The 18,402-nt window shown below is 39.3% G+C and overlaps 1 protein-coding gene and 1 long non-coding RNA gene across 2 annotated transcripts in view; one reads left to right on the top strand and one right to left on the bottom strand.

The window, feature by feature from the left end:
- The window catches only part of LOC113911440, a 37,644-nt gene extending 36,554 nt beyond the window's left edge, over nt 1-1,090 (top strand). Inside the window, exon 4 of the long non-coding RNA XR_003516469.2 lies at nt 490-1,090. This is a non-coding gene — a long non-coding RNA (uncharacterized LOC113911440). The remainder of the gene's footprint in view (nt 1-489) is intronic.
- Nucleotides 1-18,402, bottom strand: part of MKLN1 (muskelin 1) — a 321,865-nt gene that overhangs the window by 265,162 nt on the left and 38,301 nt on the right. The window lies entirely within an intron of this gene.

Below are 18,402 nucleotides of genomic sequence, written 5' to 3'. Positions count from 1 at the left end.
TGTGTTTATTCATGTATACATATTTATTGAGCTCTTTATGGCTAACATATTTGTAATGCTCTCTCTTCCTGGCAGAGAATTTTAAAAAAATTTAATAACCTATTGTTTGCCATGTTGGTTCTACACCAACTCAATCTTGTGTCTTAAATATTAGCTGATTTCTCCTTAGCATCCGATTAGAAGAGACGACCCTAGAGCAAGATTGGCAAATGTTTTCTGCAAAGAGCCTGCTAGTAAATATTTTGTGCCGAGCAGGCAGTACAGCCTCTGTCACTATGCTCTGTTAAATAGTGCTAAAGGGGCTGTAGACTACATGTACACAAACATGCATGGCTGTGCTCCAAAAAAAACTTAATTACAAAAACAGGCAGTGGCGAGGATTTGGCCCTCAGGCCATAGTTTGCTCACCCTTGATCTAGAGAATCTATGTTACTATGCAAAAACAACTTCATCTATACAATGATCCCATCAACTCTCTTGTTAATTCAGCTCAATCACTTTGGAAAGGCAGATAAATGAAGCCAGTTCATATCCTCAATGAGAAGACAAGAAGGGGCTGACCATGGCGCAGTACTGTGTGGAGAACTAATAGCATTTGTACGAAGGCAAGTACTATACCAAACAACATAAAATTCACCAGACACTGGGTCGGGGACTGGTTATGTAGTCAATGCTAAAGGCCAAGGTGACACAAGCGATGTCGCATTTGTTTTGTTTCATTTCCCAGCCTCTGATCTCAAATACTCATTTAACAAGCACATGCTGTATGTCGCCACGAGGATGGGACTCTGGTCGTACTTGCCCACTCGGAGCTCCCTGAATGTATTGTGCTATTTCACGGCTCTCTAGTTCTGCACACAATGTTCCTGCTGCCTAGAACACACTTAGCCCTCTTCTCTTACTGGCTAACACCCACTCACTGATCAAAACGAAGCTCAATGATACTGCCTCTTGGAAGACTTCCCTGAGTGCACCTCCACCTCCTCGCCCTCAACCTCTAGTCCATGCTCAAAATCTCAGCATTTATTCTACCAAATTAATAATTAAAATAGCTAAGAATGCTTATACAGTGCCAGGTTCTTCCTGTGTGGCAGGCACTGTTAAATATAGTCATGTAACTGAAATTATCAGTATCCTTGCCCATTTCCTCAATCCAGTCATACATTCAAACACATTGATTGAGTACCTCTGTTGTGCTAGGCACAGAAGAGAAATAAAGCCTGAGGCTCTAATGTAGCGTGTAAACCCACTTGAAGGCACATACTGTATCGTATTTGTTTTTACATCTCAACACGAAGCAGTGTCCAGAGCAGAGGTTTTATGTTAATACTAGAAGACCGAATGTATGAAAACAACAGATGCTTATACAGTGAATAATATGTGCTGGGAAAGGTCCTAACATGGGGGATTGAAGGCACAGAGAGTTTTTAACTAACGTGCCCATAAGGTCACACATGTGTCAGAGCTGGTTCTAGAATCCATTTTCATAACCACTGGGTGAAATGAAAGCCTGAATGACTCAGCATAAATCCACGCCACTCCTGAAAAAATAACTCAGTGGCTGCCTCTTTGAGGGCAGGGGTGGTCCAGCAGTAGCCATTCTGTGCTTGGGCTTCGGAGTCAAACAGCACGTGTTCACATTTGCTCTCCAGTGCTCAGTGTTGTTGGAAGCATTGACCATGCCTCCAAAGCATACCCTCACATTTGCACACAGCACATTACGGTTGCATTCCCACTCCAAGTTGATTTCTCCCATGCCCTCTCCTCCTCTCAGGTGGGCAGGCATCAAGCCTTGAGGAGTAACTCCAGCACTGCTCTGCCATGTGACTGCTGGGTTGTATAGGAGATGCACCCATGCTGGCCTACTCCAAAGGACATGTAAGCAAATTAGCACTTTGAAGAAGGCTGCACAGGAGTGTCCATAATGCCGGTAAGCCTGGATAACCATGTGCATTATTTTAAAGTCTTGCTACCAGACACTCACTGATGGCTTTGGAAGTCCCCATGGAGCCTCCCAGGGAATACACCACTCAGTAGGGGAGCCACAGACAGTGACTGGCCTGCAGCTGTCTCTGAGGACAGGTTTACTCTGCCAAAAAAGAAAGAACAGATATTTCCAGTAGAATTTTGCTTCTAAAACAAAAATGGGTTTGGAAAGTTTTAGGTTTGAGCATTAGAACGTCAGGAAATAAAAGTGCCCACAGATTCCCCACAGACTTTTGAAGTGCATGGTTCCTCTGAGGGTAGAACAAACGTGCCCATTCTTCTGCCTCTAGGCAGTTTTCTAAAAAAATTTTGACTCTTCCACTTTCCTCCCTTTGCAGTTAGGTAAATAGGAGGAGGCAAAGAGGCACTTTGCTTCGTAGCCTCCACTGATGGCCTGGAGGATCTAACGAAGATGTGCCAGGACTAGCTTCCACCACAAGCTTCCGGTTCTCAGTGGAAGTTCAACAGAGGCTAATAAGAATTCAGCAATTTAAGAATTGGCTCTTGCAAGCAACCATGTGTCACTGGGGAGCTGTGCAAGACTGTACCCGCAAGTACAGGATAGTGTATGAAAAGATATTGTCTTCTCCTTTCTCCTCTACAGGCTTTCCTCCCGGTCAAGAATCAGTCATGGGACTCCTCCAGGAAAGCACGTATTGCCTGGCTGGAAGACTTGAGACACATTCGGTTGACCAGGGTTCTTGGGCACCTAAAAATGCATGTTTCAGTGCTTGGGTAGCATTTATCACGCCTTATTTTCCAATTAAAATAACCCAAATGTTATTGTAGTTATAGCCCATTTCATACAGTTTAATGCTTAATAATTCTCTGCTTTCTTATGTAAAACTTATTATCTTCCCATCTAGATCATAAACTCGCTGAGGGCAGGGATCATGGCTTTACTCCTTTTCAATCCCCCACAGGACCAAACATGGGCTAGAGAAGCATAATACTGGGCGGTCAACAGGGAATGACCACAGGACGATGTGTGGAGACCTGGGTGGTTTCTGGGCCCCCGGCCCCATCTAGCTGGTACAAGACCTTCAGGAAGCACTTACATTTCTGAGATGCGATTTCTTCATCTTAAGAGTGCCCCACTTACCTCACTGGTTCGTGGGGAGGATCAGGTAAGATAATCTATGTGAACGTATTTTGTAAACCAAGATTTGCTAGCTTTAAAGTGTGAGCAATCATCAGAAGAGGCATTTAGTAAAAATCTGATTGATTTGTAATGATAAAATATTTTCTTCCCTATATCCAGTTTTTAGGGGTTTTATTTCTAAGCATTTAATTTTATCTGAGTGGCAAAGCCGCTCCACATCTTCCTGATACCATGTAGTATGCATTTCACCCTATCGTTAAAGTTGGGTTGAAATCTAAGCAAACCAACCAGAAAAGTCGCCAAGCATGCCATGGTCACATCTATCACACAGGCCTCCTGGAGACCACTGCGTTTGTACCCCACTAGAGTTCCAGAGCCTTTCCGGTGTCACATCTACCCACTCAAACTGTACCCTAGGCAAGGATTACATATTTCTATGTTCTAGCACTTACTTGATACATGAGAGTGGCAGATCATCGTCCTAAGCCCAGGCCAGCTGAGAAGAAAATGAAGAAGCTGCACCTTATATGAGAAATTTTACAAAGAGAAGACACTATGAAACAGACTTTTAGAATGGTTCATTTATTTATAATCTTTATTGCCTACTTGTTCTTAGCAAAGAAGGCAGTCTCTCTATAGTAACAGAATTCTATACAATTCATGAGAAAACTCTCCTTTTAAACATGGTTATTCCTCAAATACTTCTGTAAGATATAAAATTTAGTCACGGATTTTTTTTCCTCACTTAACTCATGAAAGCTGGACGAGTCTGTTATTTTCCAAGTTCGATCACAGAGCATCCACTACAGGACTAAGACATGGGGTTGAAGAAAATTGTCGATATACTGAATCCGAACCAATTGTGAACTCCATTAATGAACATATTTATGATGCCTTTTTGATGGGCATAAAAAGAGGAATCCGTGTTTCAGAATTAACCGATCCAGAACAGTTTTTGGAAACCTTATTTCTTTTCTTTTTAAAACTCATTACGGGAATTTTCAAACATACCCAAAGGAAGAAGGATAGTATAAATGAACCCATCCTTATGGACCTGTCATCCAGCTTCAACATAGGGCCAATCTTGTGAATCCTCATTTTTAATCAATATTAGTAGGCAATAAAATTAAACTCACACTACATGCTGATTCAAATCTCATAACATGTTTATTTATCTATAGTTTCCTAAAATAATTGTATTTTTGTCAGACACTCTTCTTTTTCATTCTCGTATCTCTGTCACTTCTCTTGAGGCTGAAGTGGGGCTAGCTTCTTACATAGTCGCTACTAGAGGGAAAATACTTAACGAGAGGACAAGGGTAGGACATTTTAAATTTATTAATTTATTAATTATTCTCTACCTGTGACATAGTGCCTTGCTCCTTTTGACTAAAGTGTTGCAGGAAAATAGTGATAATGGAAAAGGAGTCACTTCCGACAACAGAACGGAGTCTTTGTCTCTTTGCCCCAATGATATGATAGTGAGTGACAGAATGAGGGGTCACTCCATTCTTGATCCTGAAGAGAAAGAGAGAGCCCCAAGACAAATATTATAACCTAAATGTTTCAAGGCCGAGCATTTCTTGTATGTAATATATTATTTATTAGATATATATAAAATTTTTTGCAAAGTACAAGTAGTTTGCTGTATGGAATTATTGTGGTAAGATTCATCAAAATGCATACCAATTTGTAGCCAAATCATACCCCCAGGGAATCGAAAATAATAATAATTTTTTTTTTAAAGAAGTAAGTTAGGGGCGCCTGGGTGGCTCAGTCGGTTAAGCATCTGCCTTTGGCTCAGGTCATGATCCCAGGGTCCTGGGATTGAGCCCCGCATCGGGCTCCCTGCTTAGCGGGGAGTCTGTTTCTCCCTCTCCCTCTGCCTGCCGCTCTGCCTACGTGTGCTCATTCTCTCTCTCCCAGTCAAATAAATAAATAAAATCTTTAAAAAAATATTTAAAAACTAAAGAAGTAAGTTAGAATGATGAAGTTGGGTAGAAGTTATATGGCTTTAGCAAAACTTTGGTTTCTTTTTTTACATTGTTCTCCATGATAAAATAGGAAAATTCCTACCTAGATGGTAACACTTGTACCATTCGCTTAATTTTAAGATTCTCAGTTGCTCTTGGGAACAAGTATACTGCTGTGGCATGAAGCGGAAGGTATAATTTGAAGCCAGACTAGAGAAAAAAAGGTCCTTTCGGAAGTAATGTATTCATGAAAAGGTAAAAGTATCAAGAAAGGCTTAATGATTTCACCAAGTAATCTGGAGCTAAATTTCATATGCAAGTTCCTTACAGAACTATAACAAACTTTGTAGAACTCAAGCCTTCCACGGAAAAAGGTTTTAAGACTTCTTTTAAAACCAATGAATAGTTAGCCACGAAATGTACTGCAGTCTTACTCACTGTTGTTGTTTGCTTTATCACTCATGAGAACTTGTTTTGCATTCAGTGAAGACTTAGAGAAATGTAAGGATGAATACTTATCATAATTCATTCCCATGTGGACTTTCAAAATCTAGGATAATAGCTTTTCTTTTTCCTTCAATAATTAGACTCTGAAAGGAATCTGGAAAGTGCTACACACAGGAGTGGTGTTCGGTTGAAACAGGGCTCATTTCCAGCTCTGCTTGAGTTCATTGCTGTCTATGTGTGATGTTGAAGGGAGTGAGGAAAATAAACTTCCTTAATTATTACATGCTGCCAATGACCTTCCTCTACTTTTGAAGAAATATATTGCATTTCTTCCTTAGTGTATTCACAATGAATCTCTGAGATACAGGGATATGGTTATTCAGTCAGAAAAAAAAAAACCATTTAATTATTTAAGACACCTAAGCACTTCATGTGAAAACTTTCAACTTAACAGAGGGGAGGGAAATAACTCTTAAAATAAGATCAAGCCAGCAAACCTAAGGAAAGGGGGAGAAAAAGGAAAAAAACAAACAGTGAAGCATTATAAGGGATAAAAAGAAAAAAAAAAAGAATAAAAATAAATATATCTATTACCATAAAAATTGAATGAGTTGAATGCCCCTTTCAAAAGACAAACTTTCAGATTATTTTGAAAAACATGCTATGTATAAGAAATTCACTTCAAATTAAGTGACAAAGAAAGTTTGAAAACAAATGATTGGGTAGATATATGTCAGACAAATCCAAAACCAGGAGTGACAGTGTTAATATCAGATTCAAGGCCAAAAACATTAAATAGGAACAAGAGGATGGGAAGATTAAAGGCGCAGTGGCAGAGATCGCTAGATGCCTATGCCATCCATGCCCATCCCTTTTTCACCCTTGCTAACAAAACCTCAATTTAATTTGGCACAGCAATGTGTACAGATAAAAACAAATTAATTTTCCTATCCTTTTACAAATGGGGTAGACGGTAAGTTGTAAGCAGACGTTAGTGGGTGGGCCTGCAGGCATCTAATTAAGCTGGAAGCTACTCCTTTCTGCCTTCTTCTTTTTCCACCTTCATGACTGGAATATACATGTGATGGCTGGAGCTGCAGAAGCCATTTTGCAACCATGACTTGGAGAACAGACACCAGATACTAAAAGGCATCAGAGCAGGAAGACAAGTGGAGCTTGCGTTCCAGATGACCATGGAGCCTCTATACCAGTCCTCAATTTTTTACCACCAGCTATTTTTTATGTTTGAGAAAAATACATTTCTGTTTATTTAAGCCACTATTATTTTGGTATCATTTTACATGGAGTCAGCTCAATTTCCTGTGGTACAGCTATAAACTTGAAGAAAATATAATAATTGTCAGCTATTATGCACTAAAAAATATAGCATAAAAATTTTAAAAATCAAAACCACTAGAGAGTTTTAAAAAAGAAGAGAAAAAAAACCCACTAGAAAGACATGTAGTATTTGATGAAATGACAACCACAGTAGTAGGTTTTAATGCAGCTCTTTCAGAATTTGATAGAATATGAAATAAAAAACAAGCAAGAATACAGAAGACGATAATATAACTTACAAGCTTATTAAACATGCATGAATATATGGGTTTATGTGTGTGATTAGTATAGAGGAGAAAAAACAATAAATTTATACTTTATGAAAAGAGAACATGCAATCTTTTTATAGGTGTATGGAATATTTATAGAACCAATCATATACTTGGCCATAAAGGACAAGAGCTATTGTAGTATAGGGTACAGAAGAAAGGTGCCTGCATCTAGACACTCTGCTCCACAGCTTGCTGGCAGAGTGACCTTGGGCAAGTGACTTAACCTTCCTGGGTTTTGTTTCTTTACCTCTAGAGTTGGGATCATAATAGCTAGAAATTTTATCTTTTATAATTACTACTCTCTCTCCCAGCCCAGCATTTTCCAGCGTGATGTCCATTTACCTACACAAAGCTGCTGGTGTCACATGTCACTGACTCTAGGTGGAGGTGCCAGGCCATCAGATGGTCATCACTACTTCCCAGTGGGAGGGTCAGCAGCGGGAATAGAAGGTTAACATTTCTCAGATTGGCCTCAACTGACCAGTGAGCACAACGCTGTCTAGCACACAATTAAAGAGCACCAAAAGAATGTTAAATGGATGAATTGTTACTTGCAGGAAAAGAAACAGGAACCATGTTTCCAATTATTCTTCATTTCAGACAACAACTAGCTGTTTCCGCTGGCTGGCACAGTATAGCTGAATGGGGAACACTATTGAGTAAACTCTGCTGAAAAAAGGATGAATGTGGGCCAGTGAATTTTTTGACACAGTCCCAGCTTTATTTTTGCTTATTGCTGGCAAGCTTATATGAGGGACATTAAAAAACAATTGAGAAAAACTTTGTAAATAAGGCTTAAAGGACAAGAAGTCTCCATAGCCCCTCAAAATATAAACTTTTTTTGTACCAACAAGGATCATTTGTGACATAAGACAGAACCTCTAAATTTAGCTGTTGTTTAGAGAAAAGAGAAAAACACTTAATATAAATCTTAAAAAAAACCCAACATTCTTAGTATCACAAAAGCAGAACACTGAAGTACTTAAAATATTTTAACATAAAGAAAGTATTTTCATGAGCAAGCACTTTAAAGATTTTTTTAAAAAATCTATTTATTTGACAGAGAGAGAGAGAGAGAGAGAGAGAGAAGGGAACACAAGGAGGGGGAGCGGGAGAGGGAGAAGCAGGCTTCCTGTGGAGCAGGGAGCCCAATGCGGGGCTCGATCCCAGGACCCTGGGATCATGACCTGAGCCAAAGGCAGATGCTTAATGACTGAGCCACCCAGGCGCCCCATGAGCGAACACTTTAATATATGAAAATATATGACTCTGAGGAACTATTAATTGTATATTTTAATAATTATTTCATATAGGGGCGGCGGGGTGGCTCAGTCAGTTAAGCATCCAACTCTCGGTTTTGGCTTAGGTCATGATCTCTGGGTTGTGAGATTGAGCCCCACATTGGGCTCTGAGCTGGCATGGAGCCTGCTTAAGATTCTCTCTCTCTCCCTCCCCCTCTACCTCTCCCTCCCCCCTCAAAGAAACACATTATTTCATATAAGTAAATTATAAATATATAGGCTATGTCATAAATTATAAGTGTTCAATATGTTTATATATTTTTAAGAAAATTAAATGTAATAAAATATTAGCTCTATAAACACGTTGAAGTTTTATCCCTGAGCTTAGAGGGAAAGCAGAAATGAACTAAAGATAGTAAGTTTCCCCCACTCATTTTAGGTCACAAACACTTGATAAACTGTCTGATGTCAACAGGGAATGAATGGGGCATGTGTTCCTTTGCTTTGGGGGATCTGCAATATCATCAGCAGAGTGATATTTATATTTTTGCATATTTTCATATGTTTCATCTCAAACATATTGATGAACAAGTAGATAAATTCAGGGTGGTTTTTATTTTTTTCTCCAAAATATATCCTAACTCTCTAGCTGTTCCTAATTTCTCTCAGCATTATCTTGGTGTATCAGTTCTTCACCAATCCTATTCATTCCTCTCTTTAGAAAGTTCTGTGTGACTACAAAATCGGCTCCCACCTTTCTGTTTAGAATGACCTTCTCGCTCACTTCTGCACACATAAATAAATATCTTTCTCAGCATCTGTCTAAGCTGTTGTCACTCAGAAGCTCCATTTTCTTTCTGTGTGTTAGAGAACATCAAATTCAGGAAGAAGTTTTTTCTCCAATTCTGGGGTTTCAGACTTACTCAGATACAATTCAAACAATGCATTGCATCCCAAGCGAAGATACATATAGGGCACCTGTTTATCAGGGAGGAAGACAGAGAGACTGAAACAGAGAGGAGAGAGGCAGAGATCAGACTTCCCCTGTCCAAACTCTACTAGAAGCGAAGATTCGGTACTTCTATAATCCTGCTGATTAGCACAATGCTATCAGGACTACATGAATTGTTTTTTATTCAACTTGGTAGATAGTAGTACATATTTACCAGATTGAATTGATTAAATCAGTGTTAAGAACTGCATTAAAATGATTAGAGGAATTTTTTTCTGGTCTAGATTTTTTTAAAGGAGATTTTTTTTTTTAAATCATTCTCCAAACTGTCTTCCTAAAATTTGTATGAGTCTATCTAATCACCTAAGGCACAGGATCATCTTGCATTCCTGCCTTCTCCCAACACACTGAGGTTAGATGTCTCATGCTGCCCTCATCCTCGTGATGGGAAGACATGCCACAAAGTAATTTTAAAGGATAAAGAAGGATTAAGAAGAACAGAGAAGGGGCTCTGAGGAAAATGCATCATATGAAACCAGCAATCTTTCTTTCCACATAATTTGTAAAGCTTTTTTGAATTCATCTTGTCCCCTGTTGTTTTCCCTTCACAAGGCAGGAAACTCAGTTATGCCTATTAAGAGCTCCATCTGCCTCAGAAAAAGGACAGATCGAGTGGGGCGGTGTTATGGGGGGAAAGATGGGGATTAAAAGTCTTTAAAGTTTGAACAAGAAGAAAAGTGAAAACTGAAAGTGCTTTAATTGTCAGTTTCTTCTTCAAACTTGACTTCTGGTTACAAGATAATTTGCAGCAGGCGACCACGTTTTTTTACAAACCTAACAGGCATCATCATTCTGGGACTCTGCTGTGTCTCTCTTCCACTTGCTGGTCAATATCTCACTCAGAATCCAATCATTTACAATGAGTCACAGTGCATGACTCAAGTAGCTACAGTATTTTTCCTCATATTAGATTTAATGTTCCTTCAAGATTGGTTTGTAGGAGTGTTACTTCCCCACTCCCAGGTAGCTATAGATTTTTGTTACATTGTGTCTGTTGTATGAGTGTGTGTGTGTGAATAAAATATAATGTGTACATATATAGTGTTTGAATAGTTGTATAATCATAAACAGGATATTTAAGAAAATATTGATTTCACCAGTTCACCCAAGGAAAAGACAAATGAGCTAAAACAAATACCATATTACAGAATACATCTGATTTCATTTTTAGAATCAAGTAATTTTTACTCGAATTTTACACATTTGATTCAGTCATTTCTCATAGGCTAGGGATCGCAATTTCCCTCATACATTTGAATTATTCATCATAGATGTCAAATATTACACAAAGATTTATGGTGAAATTAATACTGTGGATCAGGTACATGTGGCTGCTCCCCAATTGCATTTGACAGCATTTCCATCTTTTGGTGGTTCCTGAAAACTCTAAAAACAGGTTTGCATAAGTCAGAGCCTTTCTTCCTGCAGTGAAAACAGGAGACAGTCCACCATCTTGCGTGGTGTGCAAGATAGGTAAATTTGAATTCATATCATCTAACTTTGCTGGGTCTTCAAGTATGGGCACTAATAAATGAATCCTTGTGCAGCTAGATTGATCAACCCCGAACTAAACCCTTCCAAGACTCTTTCTGGCTTCTGGCCAAGGGTGACAGGCTCAAGCTCCTAGGCCTCGCCTTCACATAGCCTTTCTCCACTGGCCCCAGCTGGCACTTCTACTACGTCCCTTTTGTACTGGTCCCACTCAGGTCCTCACTCTTCCCCAAACATATCCTGTACATTTCCACATTTGGACATTGACTCAAGCTGTTCCTCTCACCTAGAATATCTTCTTTTTGCTCTACAAACCCCACTCTGACTCATTCTTTTTGTAAATTTTGTATTTTTCAGTCATACAAAGCAGTGCATGGCCACATTCTCTTTGGAAAACTCTTCAAACAATATAGAAGTATATATACAGTAAAAACTGAAAGCCCCTATGGATTCTAGCCCTTCCCTCTACTCCCCACCATCTGCCGATGGCACCCCTCCCCTCCCAATTTACTAGCTACCCTTCCAACTCTTTCTCTCTGCATTTAATATTGCAAATACAATTTTTGTTTATTTCCTTTTTAAGTAAGTAGAGTTGAACTATACACTCTGTTCTGTGGCTAGTTTCCTCCTCTTCAAGGCCTCTATTACATTTCCTCTCTCACCTGAGGACCCACTCCCCGCTTTAGCATCCTCCCTCCGCCTCCATTACCCTGCCTTGAACCTCTCACTCTTGATATCTATGGCACTCCATTGGCTTCTGATCCATCTCTATGACGTTGGGTTCTTTAACTTCCTGTTGTGTGAGAGTCTTATCCCTGGAATGTAAAGTCTTTGAGGGCAGGAGCTTATCTTTATCTTCTGTGGTGTCTAAAACTGTATATTGCCCAAAGTAGGTATTCAAAACTAGTTTACGGAGTGAGGGAACTCCCGGTTTTCCATTTCCTGAACTAAGGTGGGAAAGCTCTGCTTAAATGGAGAGAAACATAGAAATGTACTGTAATGTGTCCTTCAGAGTTTCCATAGCCTCTCCTAAGAATTCTCCCAATCTGTTCTACATGGTGGGTTGGCAGATTTCTACACATCAGCTGAGAAGTACAGCAATTCTGTGTCAGGTCAGAGACCCCAGGCAAAACTTTTCTTCTGGGACCTCTCAGACCAAGGACAGCTCCACCAGTTAAAAACCCTCAGAGAGAAAAACATGCTTACAGTGAAGGGAAGTTTACAGCACAGGTTGATGGAGCACAGGGTCATGAGGAACGCACAGACGACCCAAGGAAAACGCACTCTCAGCCTTTTAGATCTAAAATTTCAGCTCTCATGGAACCACTTCTCCAGTGGAATTAATCACCGCCATAACAGTTGCAGCAATTCAAAAAGCCATTCCCTTTCCCTTTTAACATAAAAGCCATAAAGTCAAACTTGGTGTTTCCTTTAGAAAATGTTATTTTCTCAGATCATGGAGAAGGCAAAACAACCAATATAACATATCTTGTGTTTCATTTTAAATGCTGTCTCTTGAGTAAGTTACTCAATACTTCTATGCCTCAGTTTATCTATCTATAAAATGAGTATAACAATAGAGCCTACCTGTTGGCTTCTGAGCATTAAAATGAGATAATCAAGTGCAGTATGTAGCAAAATCTGATTCATAGTAAGTACTCAAAAATGTTAGCCATGATGAGGATGATTACGTTATGGCTTCTCACGTCTGTATCAGGAGCTGAAAGGTTTTTCTACAAGGGACTTCAGCCAAAGAAGGCAGACAAGAAAGAACACTGTTGAGCTGTTTTAATGGTGAGCATTATGAGCGAGAGTTCTTGGAAAATTCTATTCAGTCCCTTCAGTCTCATTACAACGAATTTGCTTGAATCTTTATTAAAGTGATGCTTGAAATAAATGGATTATTAAATGGAAAAATCTCTTTTTGTTAGAAATTTTCTCTGAAATGGTATTAGTCATGACTGGATCTTACATTTCTTTTGACATCTTATATGTTTTCTATTAATAGTTTCAATTCTTAAGTCCAAATAACCGATTGAAAGGACCTAACATAATATTTGATAACTAATTTGTTTTATCAAAAATTTGCTGTTGGTTTCAAAGGAGAGCTTCTGAATCCTTCAACTGAGGTCATTAATCAAAACAAATAAAATTATTTTAGTTAATAACTAAATGCTAAGATTACTGCAGATAACCAACATAGTTAAAATACTTCAGATTGCTGGTTTTAGTCTCAAATCATTATTGAGACCCACCCTGTTATTGAGTCCATACTGGGGACATATGCAGAAAAATCTGAAGCAATGAGCCAGTTACTTCTGACACAAAGACACTCAGCACCAGTCAATTGAGAGTTTCAGGTTGAATTATTCAGTTATTCAATTGTTTGTTTCACCTGGGCAATATCTATATCATAAATCAATGGAGGCCATCTGAATAATTAATGTGTGTTCATCCATGTACAGGCTAAGGGCATAGGATTTGAGGTCAGAAAGAGAAGGGTTTAAATTTCAACCTGCTAACCTCCTAGGTAAGTGAACCTGGACAAACTGTCTAACCTCCCAAAGCCCGCTTCCTCATCCCTAAGTGTGACTAACACTTGTTTTGCTGGCTTGAGAGGATAAAGTGAGGTAATATATAGAAAGAGCTTAATGTACAGGAGGTAGATATTGGGTCATTTCCTTTTTTTTTTTTTTCAAGATTTCATTCACTTATCTGACAGAGAGCACAAGCAGGGGAAGAGGCAGAGGGAGAGGGAGAAGCAGGCTCTCTGCTGAGCAGGGAGCCCAATACAGGGCTCGATCCCAGGACCCTGGGATCATGACCTGAGCCGAAGGCAGATGCTTCACAGACTGAGCCACTCAGGCGCCCCTTCCTTTTTCTTTTTAACCACTTCAGTTTCTAAGTTGTGTTGATAAAATAGTAAATATATAATATATCAGATGATGATAAGCACTGTGAAGAAGAGCAAGTGGGAAATCCTGAACATCAGCCAATGGGGGGAGGGGTGGCTAAAATAAGAAAAAATGAAAAAGTAAAAGGAGACATGGATGAGGCAGTTTGGCCTCACTGCATGCATATAAACATTGTCATGATGCATGAGCAAGTTGTGCTCTTTCAGCCTTCATTGTTTCGTGCTTGTGACCATCACAGACAGGAGGACACAGCCTAAAATTATGCAGGCAAGTGGAGAAGAGGAAGAAGTTAAGAATGACGAGGTGGGGGAGCTAAGACTTGGGGGACTAATGAGCTGTAGGACCAGCCATTGGTGTCAGTGGCCTCAGTCCTAAAGGTGGCATCCATTGGCCTGGAAACTCATACTTTCCACTGGTACCCAAAGATGCAGTCTAGAGAGTAAGCTGACCTGTAGCAACAGTTTCTTTCTTTCTTCCTTTCTTTTTCTTTCTTTCTTTTTCTCTTTCTTTCTTTCTTTCTTTCTTTCTTTCTTTCTTTCTTTCTTTCTTTCTTTCTTTCTCTCTCTCTCTCTCTTTCTTTCTTTCTTTCTTTTTCTCCTTCTTTCTTTCTTTCTTTCTTTCTTTCTTTCTTTCTTTCTTTCTTTCTTTCTTTCTTTCTTTCTTTCTTTCTTTCTTTCTTTCTTTTTCTCCTTCTTTCTTTCTTCTTTTAGAGAGGGAAGGAGAGGGCGTTCAGGGAGGGGCAGAAGGAGAGAGAGAATCTTAAGCAGGATCCATGCCCAGCAAGGAGCCTGATGCGGGGCTCAGTCCCACAACCCTGAGATCGTGACCTGAGTTGAAATCAGGAGTTGGATGCTTAACTGACTGAGCCATCCAGGCAACCCGCCCCCCCCCCCCGCCAGCAGTTTCTTTCTTTCTTTTTTTTTTTTTAAGATTTTTTATTTATTTATTTGACAGAGAGAGACACAGCGAGAGAGGGAACACAAGCAGGGGGAGTAGGAGAGGGAGAAGCAGGCTTCCCGAGGAGCAGGAAGCCCGACGGGGGGCTCGATCCCAGGACCCTGGGATCATGACCTGAGCCGAAGGCAGACGCTTAACAACGGAGCCACCCAGGTGCCCCCCCGCCCCCAGCAGTTTCTTTTGATGATTAAAAAAGTTATTGCTTTAAACATAAAATAACCACATCACAGAAAGGATATAACAAATACAGCAAATCTGAAAGATTTAGAGAAAATAAGCTACCTAGAACCCCATCAGCCTAATGCATTTAATACCAGCATTTGAGTTTATTTCCTCTTAGATTTTCTGTATGCATATTTAAAGATAACTGAAATCATACTGTATACAATTGTGAATTCTGTGCTTTTAAATATAACAGTGCCTCATAAGCATTTTCCTTGTTGCTAACCGGGTTTTCATAACTATCCTTTTAATAGGTGAATAATATATTATTAAATAAATGAATATTAATTTACTTATATTGTTAGATGTTTAGAATCTTTCCAATTTCTTGATATTATAAATATCACATCAATACACATTTTCCTGTATATTTTCTCTTCCATATTTTAGATTGCCTTCTTAGAATTGATTTTCAGAATTTCCAAAACATAAAATGTTCCAGGACATCAACATTTTATGACTTTTTATATATACTGCCAAATTGCTTTTCAAAGGGATTATATCAATGTATAGTCCCAAGAATGATGTGCGAGAGTAACAAACCTCATTGTACCCTTGAAAACATTGGACTATTACATTATAATTTTTTTTTTTTTGCAGTTTCAGTTTCCAGGGTGTGATAATAAACAAGTAAATACTGAATATATTGGATGGTGATAAGTACTGTGGAGAACAGCAAATTGGGGAGGGAAAGGGACAAGGGAGGATTGATGGTTACCGTTTTATATGCGATGATCAGGAAGGGCCTTTCTAAAAAGATGGCATTTGAGTAAGAGCTGAAGGAAGAGAGGAAGCAAGGTATAAGAATCATCTGAAGAAAGGTGCTTTCAGGCAGGGAAAACACTAAGAAAGGCCCTAAGGCAGATATATGTTAGGCAGTCCTAAAGGAAGAGCAAGAGGGCCAGTGTGGCTCTCGGTGCTGAGAACAGGGGTGTGGGAAGAGAGGAGATCAAAGGGAAAGTGGGCAACCAGGACCTGTAAGGCTTTATCAGCCATTGTAAGGGCTTTCTTTTATTTTGAGTGGGATGGGGAGGCATTGAAGGGTTTGGGAAAGAGGGGAGTCGGGAATTGACTTTTGTTTCATATGATTAGCCAATATGTTCAGAATAGATGAAATATGTTCAAAACCAAATTCAGCCTCTTTCCCAGCAAACCTCCTACATTCTCAGCATCTCCATCCTCTGATTCATCAATGCTCAAAACCTTAGTCATTTTTTGCATCTCAAAACCAATCCTCACCAAGCCCTGTCAATTCTCCCTCTGAAATGCATTTGTCTCTTGCATTTGCCTTCTTTATCCATTCCCATTGTCTAAACCCTACCACGATCTAACTGATCTCCCCACTTTTTATATTTCTGTTCACCACTTCTACCACTCAGTGCTGTCAGAACAATCATCCTAGCAAAGCTGATCATTTATGGGTCCACCCTTTATCTTTGCTGCCCCCTCCTCTAATAAAGTCTAAATTCTTCAGAATGGAATTCAAGCTCTACCACAATCTGATTCTAATTGAGCAGTCAGAACTTATCTCCCATTATTATTCAGAATTAACTGTGCTTTCCTGTCTAACAAGTTTCCCGAACCAGCTGTGCACTTTCTTACCATATACTTTTGCTTACATTGTCTCCCCTTCCCCTCCAGCCCCACCCAGAAATCCTACCCATGCTTCTAGGACCACCTCAAATGTCACCTTCTTCACAAAGTCATTCCCAATCTTCCTGGCTGGAATTATGCTTCTTTTTTTCTTTGCTCCCATAAGCTCTCTTTCATTACCCACACGTTCTGTACCATATTATACCAGTTTTGTGAGTATGCATTCTTTCCTACTTGGTGATTAAGTTCCTTAAGGATCCACGGTCTTGTTTATCTTTGTGTTTCATAGAGCACTTACTACAATGCCTTGAAGATAGTAAGTATCCAGTAAATGTGGAATTTAAATTCTCCTGAGGTTTTGTTGCTAATTTGTTGTTGAAACAGAACTAGGATTCAGGTCATCTGATTCTCAGCCACATGCACCATTCCCAATACCATTCTCCCTGAGTTCTTCTCTCTGTGGTTCATTGTCATCTCATCTGAAGTACGTTTGAAAACGCTAAGGAATTTTAAGGAAGGATGACTAAATAAAATTAAATGGTGGAATTTATCTCCCATGCAGCTATTTAAGTTAAAGTGAACCTAATTTAAGGGCACTAAAAATTTGACTTTGGGGGCGCCTGGCTGACTTAATTGGTAGAACATGCGACTCTTGATCTTGAGGTTGTAAATTTGAGCCCCATGTTGGGTGTAGAAATTACTTCAACATAAAATCTTAAAAAAATTGACTTTGACATTAAAAATAAAAATTATAAAACATGACGCATATACATGTTTAGAAATTTTTTAGCTTCTTAGAATTTGATTTTTGAGCTGCCCTTAATCTTTTAGGAGCCAAGTTGCCATGTTTCTTGGTATGCTCTAAATTTGTGGTCTGGGGGAGAAAAGAAATAAAGTGGGAGTGATTTGGTTTAACAGCTGGAAGCAACATTTCTAGCTCCTATGAATATGAGAGGGCTTAAACATTTGGGATGAAGCCCTGAGGCAAAGTACGATTCCCAATTATCCCAATCCTCCCGATCATGGAAAAATAGCTCAACCAACTCGTGTTCTCAGTTGGGCTTCCCCTTTGGTATTTGAAGTTAAAATAAGTAAATTATACTTCCATACATGTTATATATAAGTATATGTAAAGTAAGCATAAAATTAAGTTACAGTATTTAAAATGGGGTAATAGCATTAATATGCACATATGAGAATTCTTTTTGAGTGATGAATGCTGATACCTTGGGGAAAAGCAGACTTGACTGAATTAAGACACACATATTTTAGAGAATGGTTCATGGTAGCAGGGAGGAAAAAAGGAAATGGAATAACTCTTTCCCTCCTAAATAGTTGCCGCCTTCTCTCCATTGCAACTCGGAAGAGGTCAGCATTGCTATGAAAAATGTCCCATTGAGGTTTTCACAAATTCAGATGAAATTAAAGCCTTACGTTTTACAGGGGGAAAAAGGATGAAACGGAAAAGCACTAATTCAGCCCGCTCTACTCCGTGTCACTCTGTTACGGCAGTGACTGACATGGGAATCTGAAGATAATTGTAATACGGGATCATAGAAATGAAAGTGATCTGTGAAGTAGTTTCATCTACCTCCTATCCTTGGTGAGTAAGCCCCAAACCGTTACAAAGAGTTAGCATTTAAGAAACGTTCCCATAAGCAATTTCCCCCAGCTATAACCTGAATTCTACCCTATAGAACGGCATGGACAGTTTTCTTCTTGGGCTCAACAGGGAGATGTGAAAACAGCTTTTTGCTGTAACTAATGGTCATAACCATTTCTGTATCACAGGGGTTATATTTCTGGGCCATGGGGAGACAGCACAGAGCAATGGGAGAGAATTCAGGCTTGGA

The sequence above is a fragment of the Zalophus californianus genome, chromosome 12, assembly GCF_009762305.2.
Source record: "Zalophus californianus isolate mZalCal1 chromosome 12, mZalCal1.pri.v2, whole genome shotgun sequence".
Taxonomy (NCBI): Eukaryota; Metazoa; Chordata; class Mammalia; order Carnivora; family Otariidae; genus Zalophus; species Zalophus californianus.
This window is presented reverse-complemented; position numbering and strand designations above follow the sequence as displayed.